Source organism: Mustela nigripes, chromosome 2 (assembly GCF_022355385.1).
Source record: "Mustela nigripes isolate SB6536 chromosome 2, MUSNIG.SB6536, whole genome shotgun sequence".
In the NCBI taxonomy this organism is placed as follows: domain Eukaryota; kingdom Metazoa; phylum Chordata; class Mammalia; order Carnivora; family Mustelidae; genus Mustela; species Mustela nigripes.
Window position 1 is genome coordinate 202,137,313 of NC_081558.1, and position 12,097 is coordinate 202,149,409.

Sequence of the window (12,097 nt, forward strand, 5' to 3'; positions counted from 1 at the left end):
CCTAGAAAGCATGCCTAGGTCTGGGGGTCACTTCCCGGGCTCTAGGTTTCCAAAATGCGTTCTCGTTGAACTTTATTACCACCACCCGTGTTATCTCCTGACTTTTAAGACTTCTCTTTGGGGACCAGGCTCGTGCTTCCGGAATAGGTGATCTGGAACGCGTTTTAATTCCCTAGAGCCTAAGGAGGGACTTGCGCTTTCCCTTGTTCATTCCAGAAAGAATCAACTCCCGCCCAGTCTGCCTTCCTCTACCTAATAGCTGCCGCAGAACGTAGGCCAGGCGGGCCGGAACGTGAAGGAACCCCACTTTTCCACCCAGGGACCCGCGGGCTCGCTGAGGCTAGAAAGTGTGCGGTGGGGAAATTGGGAGCTTCGCTTCCTTCCCCGACCCCTCCCTCCTCTTCCCACCGGGAAGGGGAAAGTCTGCACCCGCGTTCTGAAAGCGAGCAAAGATGAGCCTTCTTTCCACCTCTTAGGTTCCTAAGAAAAAGCTGAGCCGCGCTTCCATCGAAAAAGAGGGAGGGCGAGGCTCAATGACACAGAGGAAGGAAATGTTTCATAATGCTTCCACAGGCGGAAAACCAGGGGACAATGGTGCGAACGGCCGCCTCAAGGCGGACGGACCTGTATCCCTTTGCGCGCGGGCTCCCTCCTTCCTCGCCCGGGGTCCTGTCTCGCCGCTCCCGCCCCTTCATTTGCACCAAGTTTGGGGTCAGCCCTTTCCTCTGCCCTCCCCAGACCCTCCCAACTTCATCCGGCCCCAGCCCGAAGCGCCCCTCCAAGTCCTCCCACACACCCCTCTTACAACTTTTGGTTTCAGAATACTTTCCAGCTTCCTCTCCTGTCAGAGTTCTAGATGGCCTGCTGGCAAACACAAACACAAAAGCCTTGCTTGCCTCTCTCTGGGAGAGCTCCAATGGGAAGGATTGGCACAGGGAAGCACAGGGGCTTCGCACTTGCTAAGGCAGTCACCAGGGGCCCCACCCCGCTGAGGGACAGATACGTTCTGGAATGCAGTTTTCTCTGGCTCAGGTCAGTGTCATAGTTAAATGCTGAATGATCCACCCGAGAAGGATGTTTTAATACATTTTAATAGCAGGTTAAAGTGTGTCGATGACCAGTGTCCCTCTTGTCTTTGCTGTTCCACTTTTCCCACCATCTAGCTAACATTTTAAGGCTGTGTTTCTGCCCCTCTCCTCCCATCCAGCCCCCCTTCCCAGCGCATTTACTCGGTTCCCTTTGTCCTTCAAATTTCATATCAACCTACACTCACGAGTGGCCTCATCCATTTCTACAAAGTCCATCCTAAGCTTCTGTTCATCTTGGAAATAAGCGATTCACTTCGCTGTGCTTCTAAGTGTCATTTCCTATGCAAACAGCCCTGCTTCTCCAGGTTTGGTTTCCAGACTTTGTTCTTCCTCCTCTTCTCCTTCCTCTTCTTCCTCCTCCGTTTCCTCTTCTTCCTTCTCCTTCTTCTTCATTTTTACATCTCTCTCCTCTTAGTTTTTAAACGTGCCGCCTTTTAATGATTTCAATTCATTTGTTCTTTCATTTTACCTAGAAAGAAGGTAAGACACTTGGGAGAACATTTGAGGAAAAATAATCACTTTCCACCTACAAGATATTGACTATGGAATCATGAAAACACGATGGCAAAGCCATGGGTAAGTTTTCAGACCCTTTGCTTAGAGGAGGGTTCTGGAAACAATAGATGGTGACCAGAAGGTGGTGATCCGACTGGTTTTGAGATGAAGATTTCAGATACCTGAGGTGGTCTAGGGGCTGAAAAACTTACCAGAGCAGTAAGGTTCAATGTGATTTGCTTGAATGGGGACAGGGAAATTCAGAAAATCAGCAGAAAAAAATGTGTAGTTAAAAAAAAAAATCGTGTAATACATTCCCAACTTTGAACTCCCGTACGTAAAATTTAGCTTTTATATTAGAGCAGGTTGGGCCTTTAGTCTCTTTCTGCCTCCAGTGCGCTTCTTATGGGAAGTTTGTTTAATTCAAGGCATACATTTCTAATCTTGAATGGTTTACTTCAAAACTGTTATAATTTTTGCAGATTTCATGTTGTATATACAAATAGAACTGAAAAAACAGAGAACTAATGGCAAAAGAATGGCCAGGAACATGGCTTTTTTACTCACTGGGTTTCTCTCCAGATTTCTGTTCTTTTGCATAATGACTCCAATCTGTTGTGCACCTGTAGTTCTGGGAAATGATTCTTTTTTAATCGCTTCAACAGAGGCATGGATGTAGAAGTTGCCAATTACTAAGCTTGAAAAAGTCCTTCCATGCTCAGTAGAACATTTAATCTACTTCCTTCTTTGTTTTTAAGGACCAGCACTCTGTTCAGGAGTTTGTGGTGTGACATGAATATATACATATATTTATAAACAAAATTGTGAATTGAAAAACATACTTTACTAGAGAAGAAACAAGACCAAAGGAATCAAATTTGTACATGGTGCTAGTAAAAGTGACATGTGATATTGGATCCTTGTTAGTCAGTTTTGTACTCCCACTCATAAAACGTTTGCTTCTTGATTTAAACGATTTAAACGTGTACCCAATGCTCACATGCTGAATTCCCCCCTACCATATTTCTGGTTTCCTCTTTATAGAATACATATGTGCTTATGGAAGTATAAATCTTGATATGCTCTAATTTATAGACCTTAACCAGTTTTTATTATTAGTAGAGATGACCTAATAAAAGTTAAAATATTTGACATAAAAGTATTTTTACAATTAATAGTTTGGCCTTTTAAAAGCATCTGTGTCCTCTATTAACAGAGAAAAGAAAAAGTTTTGTGCATTTTAAAGTACAAGAAATAAACAGTTATTCATTCTTATTTATACTTTACATGTTTGTATGTGTTTCATATATTTATATACTACAGACACAATACTCAATTTATAATTCTCTAGAAGTCTACACCAAATTAAGTATTGAAATGGCCATGAAATGAAGGAATCTGGTAAAATATATGAGCTATTAGCATTCTAGTGTAAACATTGTGTACAGAAATGATATACATATTTCATAAACATGTAATGCTCTTCATATTTTCCAACAGGAGGATTTACCAATTAGAAAAGAAAACTGTTTAACATTAGTGTTTTTTGGGAAGAAACATACGGCTCAAAGTAACACTGGACCAGTGGACATTTTATTTGATTATAAATGAGAAAATAGATAGAAAACATTTATGTTAAGCCAGTTACATACCCAGAAATACAAATACTAAAAAAAAAACAAACCAGAAAAATTGTTGTAAATTGCATTTGGACTTAAAATAGCTATGACCTCAAAGTCATGCATTTGCAAAAACCGAAGAGTAAGATCTGTCTAATCCACTGCCCTTGTCTGACAGATGTGGAATTGAGCCTCACAGAGGTTAAGTGTCTTGCCTAAGATGTAGCCAAATTGGAGACTTAGAAATAACTCTGGCTCATTATTTTTCATCAAATGCCTTTGGGAATTTTAACCAATTAATTGCTTTGGTAAGTAAGTATGTTGTCAGATCTGTCATTACTGTTGTTTCCAATGATTAAGTTTTATTTAAAACTCTAACTAGGAACTTTCTGGCAACACGAAATTTCCACCTTAAAAACTCCACGGCCTTCAGTACTTCTTTTTTTATCCACGAGGTGGCAACGTTCTACAACAAATGATGTTCAAGCCGGTTGTCCAAAGAGTTCAAGGCTGGAACTTAAAGTTTTTAACACCTTTGCAATCTTATTTAATACATTTCTACTCAGCTGCCTCTTGCCTTTTGGTATCATGGAAAATATCCTTTAAATATTGTAACTTTAAGTGTAGTTAATAAAACTTAAAACAGTATTAAAATGCCTTAGCTAAGTCCTTAATCATGTAGCTCCATCAGTTTAAACCAAAAATCAATTAAGCTTAGGGAAAAAAAAAAGGAAACTACCTCATAAGATAATACTGTGGATAACTTCCATTCGTCACACTTAAGGGCTTTTTACAATTCAAATGAAAAATCGTAGACATTGCAGCTTACTAAGACAAAAAATCATTCACTAAGCAAATATTATTATTAAGTGCGTAAGTATGGTTAGTATACATTTATACCTGACTATCAAGGCTAAAGTTTCATACTTGCTAAACTTACTCTCTTGGTTTAGAGATTTTCCTTGGCAACAAAAAAGAACTTCAAGCGCAAAATTCTAAGGAGAAGAGAAAATGTTCTACCACCAGGTGGTGACAAAGGATAAAATTTAAAATCAGTCCTATGGGCCAGTACCTCATGCAAATGTTTGACCACCCCAAATGTAAGTGACTTCCAAATGTCACAGGAACTTAAAATTGTATCAAGAGTATTTTATTACTTAAAATCAATTAATACTAGCGTATTAATTTTAATAAATTCTGGAACTAGAAGTGGACAATTTTAGTCAGTAGGAGGCACATGAGACCACAGAATAAGAAATTTAAACTATTCCCACCTAGCTTATAATTTATTGATCAGCTCAATGAAATAGAAGCTTTTTTGTTTTGGTTTTGCAAACCCCCCCCCCTCAGCTATTTAAGCAGAGACTGGAAAATCAATTGTCCAGATATTTTGAAAGTAATTTTTGAGATTCCAAAGAGCAAATTTGAAGATTTATAAGCTTCCTTCCTATAAGAAGGATTTACGACTTACCAATGCTCCTTTGTATTTTATCAATTACCAATGACCTAATTATGAAGTTCTGTGGTTTACTGATAATTCACCATTGCCATGGCAATGAGTAGCTCACAATTACTGACATTTGAGTATCTTCAAAGTCCTAGGATTGCTGCCTACTTCCCATTCTCCTGGCCCTTATTTAACTGAGCCCTCGACTCTGGCCATTGCTGCTCTAAACACTTCTGGGCAGGTGTAACCTAGTGGTATTTCCCAGCTGCACCCCATGTCCTGGCAGTTTCTCATCTGGAGCCCGTCTGAGCTGCAGAAGGATGGTTTTACCATGCTGCTGGGTCTCCTCTATTAATGATCTTAGCTGGAACATGCTTCAGTGCTTGCGTCTCTGCTTGACATGAGCGACTCTATCTTGCTCTCTGTAGTCCTCCTCTTTTCCTTGGAGACAGTATAAAGGTTCATTATACATGTGTCTTCAGAGGGTCCTGATAGAACCAAGTTCCAAGTGTCTCTAATGCACCCTTGCATTGGCTTTGTCCCTTCCCCACCTTATTCCTTGTCTCCTTCCCCTGCTTCCTGAGCGAGCTTACCTGCTCCTTGCCCTTCCGACCTCCTCAAAGACTATATGCCCTCACGCCCTTTCCCGAGGCTGCTTTCTGGCCTCCACTGAATGTCGACTCATGTCAAACCACGAGTATCTGAAGCTGCTGTAGCTGGCCTGCTCCCTGATGGGACCGCTGCTGTTGGTGGGGTGGTGTCGCCTGCGTCAGGCAGTGGCATTCTAATGGCAAAGACTCTGTGGTCTGAGGTGGCAGGTCTTTGCAGCCAGGCTTTTAGAGAGATTGAGGAAAAGAGTAATTAAGAAGAGCATGTGGTTGGATGGCTTTTGACAATTGCTTCAGAGCAGGCTTTGGCCAACTATAGCCTGTGGGCCGGCCACCTATTTTTATAAATAAGATTTTACTGGAAGGAAGCCACTGTCGTTTGTTTAGGTGTTGTTTCTGCCTACATCTGCATGACAAGGTGGAGTTGAACAAGTGCAAAAGGGGCCAATGTCCCCCACAAGCCCCAAAACTTCATTATCTGGCCCCTTACGAAAAAAAAAAAAAAAGTGGTAACTCCTGCTCTAGAAGCCTTGAAAACTTTTTTGAGAAGAGAGGTTGTTTTTCTGATTCTTACGTTTAAGGCATGTCCTGAGTCATCCTTATCTCCTGCAGCCAGAGCGCAGACACCGCTGAAAATCTGAAATGCCTCATCTGATAGTTGCCTCATGCGGAAGTCAGGGTCCTCATAGAAAAATGTGGGGCCCTGAGACACGAGATGGAGACCTAAGATGGAGCCTGAGAATCCAGACGCTCCACATTCTTCTGAGCCCTCCAGATTGTCAGAGGCAGGTATCGCCTCTTTGATACCACAGAGCAGCCTCTTGTTGCCAAGAGACCCTAAAGTTCTCAGCAGCCCTTCTCTGAAAGATGCTTTCCTTCATTAATGTCTGCTCCCTCTCCTGCATTTCTAGGCTCTTCTTTCCTGGAGGAAATTTTTGAAGAAACGATGGTCGTACAAATTATGGTCCCCGATTTTTTTTTTTTTTTTTCTAAAATCTAGGAGTGGAAACAATGCTAGTCAAAAGCACTGCAATAGTAACGGCAAAACTGTCAAATTATATTTGATTAAGACAGTTATAAGACAATTTGGTTATATGTATGACATTATGGAAGAGTTTGTCGTACCGTTGTGAAAAATTTCGCCATCATGCACAAAATCTGCAGTGAAAATGCAGAATTGTATTTATTTTAAGGTGAATGGTGTGGCTTGTTGGAGTATATGCAATTAGCTAACAAGAAATTCTGGGGGTCTAGAAGAGATAACCAAAAACAGATTAGTCCCACCTGCTCTCTGAGAATTGGTAATGGTTGTCCACAATGGATTCCTATCCGTGGGGATGGTTCTCGTCTGGTTCCTGTCTGAGATTTCTAGGCTAGGCTAATAGTAATGATTCTAGGAAGCTTTGTCTTTGTCCTTCAGATCTAGGGAGATTGGGCTAGGAGAACACCAATGGTCTGTGTGTGTGTATGCGTGTGTAGACAAGTGACCCCTACTCTTTTTTTTTTTTTTCTTTTTAGAGGTGGGGGAGGGGCAGAGGGCAAGGAAGAGAAAATCTTAAGCAGGCTCCACATCCAGGACAGAGTCCCATGCGGGGGCTTGATCTCACCACCCTGAGATCATGATCTGAGCTGAAATCAGAAGTTGGAAGCTTAACCCACTGAGCCATGCAGGCACCCCTGGCTAACTCCTATTCCATTTCCAATTCCCTGTTTTCTGAAAAGGGGCTGCCTGCTGTTCCCTGATAAGCTGCGCCTTTTTTTTTTCTTTTTAAATGTTGTTCCTCAAGAGCTCCAGTATGCTAGAAAAAAAACAAAACAAAACGAAACAAAAAAATATATATAGGCAGGGGAAGGGAGCCAGTTGTGAATGACATTATATCAGAATTCACATTTTCTTCGGTTTTCCCATGACAGTAATGTGTGGCATTTCTTTAGTGTTCACTGTGTGCCATGTATATTTTACATATTTAAGCTAATTAATCCTCACCTGTAGTTTCATTGTTCTTATTATCTTTGCTTCACAGATGCTGAGGCAGCAAAAGTTAAGGGATTTGGCCAAGCTCACACAGCCAATGACTGATAGAGTCAGGTAATCTATTCTTTCAGCCTTTAATACAATCAAGCACAATATGCAGACAACTCTAGTTAAAACTTGTTAAGGGTGGTGAGAGTATAGAAGAAAGAGGACTGGGTAGGAGTCAGGGCAACTGATTGCTGATGTGCAACCACCTGCTCACTCACCTTAGTCATAGACTCTCTGGAACTTAGCTTCTAAATCTGTGAAATGGGCAGGTTGGACAGTGCCAGCTCCACTATTCTGTAATTTAAAGGCAATTTTAGCACTTAGAATGACAGTAGGTATCCAAATTGCTGTATATGTGTTTTATGGTATAGCTCTGCCGTGCAAGCAATTTATTATATGTTGTGTCCTCGATGAGGTAATTATTCAGTAATTTTAGGTCAATGAAATCTTGACATAATTAGAGTGTTGTTCATATGAGAAAACCAGACCTGCTTTTTCTTTTTCTATGAAGCCACTGTGGACTAATGGTATTTTTGTCACCAGTGTGAAGATGTAATGAATTAAGACATCAAATAAGATGATTTTGTCTTACAGAATTAATCCTATAAAAGAACTGGGGAATATGATGGCATAAAGGGACGTAGTTTCCAAAGGATTCAGTGCTACGTCTTGTAGATTCTATGACCTGGTTGAAAATGACATATATGTATATGTGCATCATATAAGTATAAATATAAATATTATGTATGGATGTGTATATATATTTATATATCAGAAAGAAGGAATAGATTCCAAATTTCCATATTGTACCCCCAAGTCAGAAAATACAAAGTCTTCAGTTTTATGGCTTTGTAACTTTAAAATAAGCACACTGGATTCTGAGTAGGTAAATGTAATGTTTTCTGGAATCTATCCACACCATCCTCGTCTCTAACATATATTGAATACTCAGGTACAGAGACTGAACCATGTTACTACAGCTCTACCAAAAAGCCCTTCCTAATTTTATTTTATTTTTTAATTTTTTTAAAGATTTATTTATTTATTTGACAGAGTTCATAAGTAGGCAGAGAGGCAGGCAGAGAGAGAGGGGGAAGCAGGCTCCCCACCAAGCAGAGAGCCAGATGCAGGGCTCCATCCCAGGATCCTGGCTCCATCTCAGGACCCTGGGATCATGACCAGAGCTGAAGACAGAGGATTTAATGGATAAACTGATGTTCATCCAAACTCATGGCAACTGCATAAACTATATATATGTCTCATTCGAAATTAGAAATCAAATAAAAGAAAGTAGGTGAAACCCAAGAGAACGTTGCGAGAGAGCTGCAGAGACACACCTGTTAGGCACAGGTGCCCGGGTCAGGCAAGCTCACTGGGTGATGCGGAAACATCCTACAGAGAGGGAGAAGGCACAAGTCAAGCATTTGTTCCTCTTTTGGAAAATTAGAAATTAAAACACAAGGAGATTAGTGACATGACATGGAATGAGCAGGAAGTATAAGGCAAAATCATACAATCTTAAAGAACATAATGAATCAATCTTCTAACCCAGATGTCATTTCTGAGTAGCTGGGGACTTTGGATATGGACAGAACACTGAGACTATCGCTCATTGCTTTTTGAGCCCAGGTACCATGAGGTGAAGCAATTCTTACCTGAATTCTAAGAACAGACTTGATGATTTTAGGGACAGTATAAAACTCATATCATGAAACCAAAAAGACCGAAAACAAAACAAAAAAAAAGTTCTTTTCCCCCCATCAGCAATACGTCAAATTAGAGATATCTCTGTTTACGTACTTTGCACATCAGAAGTGAGTGCACAATGTGAAGATCTCACTGAAGCTCGTCAGCCATTTCTTTCCGAAGATTTAGGATTTTATATCGGTACTTTTCGTTCCCTTTTTACATTTTACGTTTGATTCTATTACAACAAGTATAGCCGTCTTGCTATTTCCAGGAATATTACTCGCTTTAATTGGCTGGTGAAAGCTCCAAGTCATTCTCTGTAGGCATAAAATCCAGGCCAAAGAAATGGGAGAAGAAATTTTGTTACCAATTCAAATGGCTTTTTAACAATTGTATCAAGTTTTTCCCGTGCGACTGTCAATCTTCTCACCATACATCCTCCCACTTCCCGGTCTTTCTCTCTGTGTTCTCCTTTTTAAATTTACAATGTTTATCACGTATCTGCTGTGTCAGTTGCTGTACCCGGCATTATGATATTTGCCGAGCACCCTGAAATTTCAGTCTTATACAGGACTGTTTAAATAATGGCTTTTGAGAATCTTATACAAATACATTTATTTATCTTGTGCATTTTATTAACCTATTGAGGCAATGTAAGTTTTCTCCATTATTTTGTAAATGTGGAAAGTCGACTTTTTTTTTTTCTGAATTATTTATTTATTTATTAGACAGAAATCACAAGTTGGCAGAGAGGCAGGTAGAGAGAGAGGAAGGGAAGCAGGCTCCCCGCTGAGCAGAGATCCGGAAGTGGAGCTTGATCCCATGACCCTGAGATCATGACCTGAGCTGAAGGCAGAGGCTTTAACCCACCGAGCTACCCAGGAACCCAAGGGAAGTTAAATTTTAATTTTGATTCACTTGTGATTCCTAATGGAAAGCGCTTTTAAAAAATTAGCTTCGGAGGTAAAATTTCATGATTTACCAATGCATATAACACCCAGTGCTCATTAAATCAAGTGCCCTCCTTTTTTTAGTTCATTTGTTTGTTTTAAAGCTACCCTATGAACCCAGCAATTGCACTACTGGGTATTTAACCCAAAGATACAAATGCAGTGATTGGAGAGGGTACCTGCCCCCAAGGTTCATAGCAACAATGTCCATAATAGACAAACTGTCGTAAGAGCCAAGATGTTCATCAACAGATGAATGGATAAAGACGTGGTGTAGATATACAATGGACTGTATTACTCAACTATCAGCCATTCCTATTTACATCAACGTGGATGGAACTGAGGATATTATGCTGAGTGAAGTGAGTCAATTAGAGAAAGACAATTACATGGTTTCACTCATATGTGGAATATAGGAACCAACACAGGGGGTCATAGGGGAGGGGAGGAAAAACTGAATGGGAAGTCATCAACGTGGGAGAAAAACCATGACAGACTCTGAACTCTAGGAAACAAACTGAGGGTGGGTGGGAGAGGGCTCACCGGGGGATGGACAACAAGGAGGCCCCGTGACGGGATGAGCACCATGTGATGAGCACTGGGTGTTCTGTGCAACTGAGGAATTGTTGAACTCTACATCTGAAACTAATGATGTGCTATATGTTGGCTAATTCAATTTATTTTAAATTAAAATAAATATGAATGTATCGTATACGGATGTTGCTCCCAGCGTCGTTAGGGCTACACGGGGGATATAGATAAGGTGGAGGGGATGGCATGAAGGTGGAGGCATAGCCTTGTCCAGGGGCAGGGGGCAGCGGCAGGGAAGAGGTCACAAAAGAGGAGTTTTCAGTCTAATTTTCTTCTTGTCATTGTTTTGAAACATCATAAAAATACATCATATGGGAATAGTGCTACCACTGCTGTGCCTCTTCTAAGGTAAAGAGCATGGGAAAATTGTCTTCTTATGAAAAGGGTCATATACTTTAGAAATAGTTTTTCTATTTATTTTCTGTCTTTTGGCCTAACATGTTTTGTTTGGTATGGCTTAGTTTCTGCATTCCACTAAATGATCCTTATTAATCATTTTGTATAGAAGGAACATAGAATTGGTATGATAACTCGCAGATAGTCACAGAAGAAAGGGGATTAGTTACTGAGAAATTCAGTTCAGATTCATTTAGCAGGAAGGAAAAAGAAAGAAAATTATCTAAGATCTAATTTTGAAATTTTACTGAGTAATTTGTACTGTTTAACTTTCTGCATTTCTGCAAAACTTATCTTTGGTATCATTCAGGAATGTTATCAGTGTTTCTTTGTTTTTTGAACAAAAAAGATTATGGATACCTATAAGACTAAAATAAAATGTTATTATTTGGTGTAAAGAATGACTGGAGCATTGTAAAACAAAATAAAACAAACCTTTAAGCTTGAAGACTTAAATTTAATATTAAAAATTTTAAATACTTTTCATATTCTAATATTTTCTCCTTTACACGTGATTTATTTGTTCTTTTAAAAGGGATTGAGTAAAGTAATAGGAATAAGTTTTAGGGCTCTTTACACGGCATTTCCTCCCTTTCCTAATGATTCTTATTAATGGTGGAACAAAATAGTGAAACTATGAAGAGAATCTTATATTCCTAAGAAAAATAGATTCCTTTGTATCTGTTTTCAGATTAGAGGAAAATGCTTCTACTAAGGAACAAAAATAGTTTGCGAACTATAATTTAATTTTTATCCTACAACTAATTCCTGGTGTGATACTATATACACATATATTAAAGAAATCAATATACGCCTTCAATCTTATTTTTACAAATTGTAATAATACTGCAGTTTTGAGCCCATTTTCTGAATTGGCACTTTTATATTTTTAAAAATGTATCTTAAGTGCCATTTAAATGAAACAGTTACTGGAGCACCTGAGTGGCTCAGTCAGTTAAACTTCTGCCTTCAGCTCTGGTCATGATCTCAGGGTCCCGGGATTGAGCCCCACATCAGGTTCCCTGCTCAGTGGGGAGTCTGGTTCTTCCTCTGCCCCTCACTCCACTCCTGCTCTCTCTCAAACTCCCTGTCTCTTAAATAAATAAGTAAAATCTTTAAAGAAAATAAACAAAACACTTATTCAACACGACTCCTTTTTTTCCCTTCACTCTCTGGTAAATGCTGAAGTAG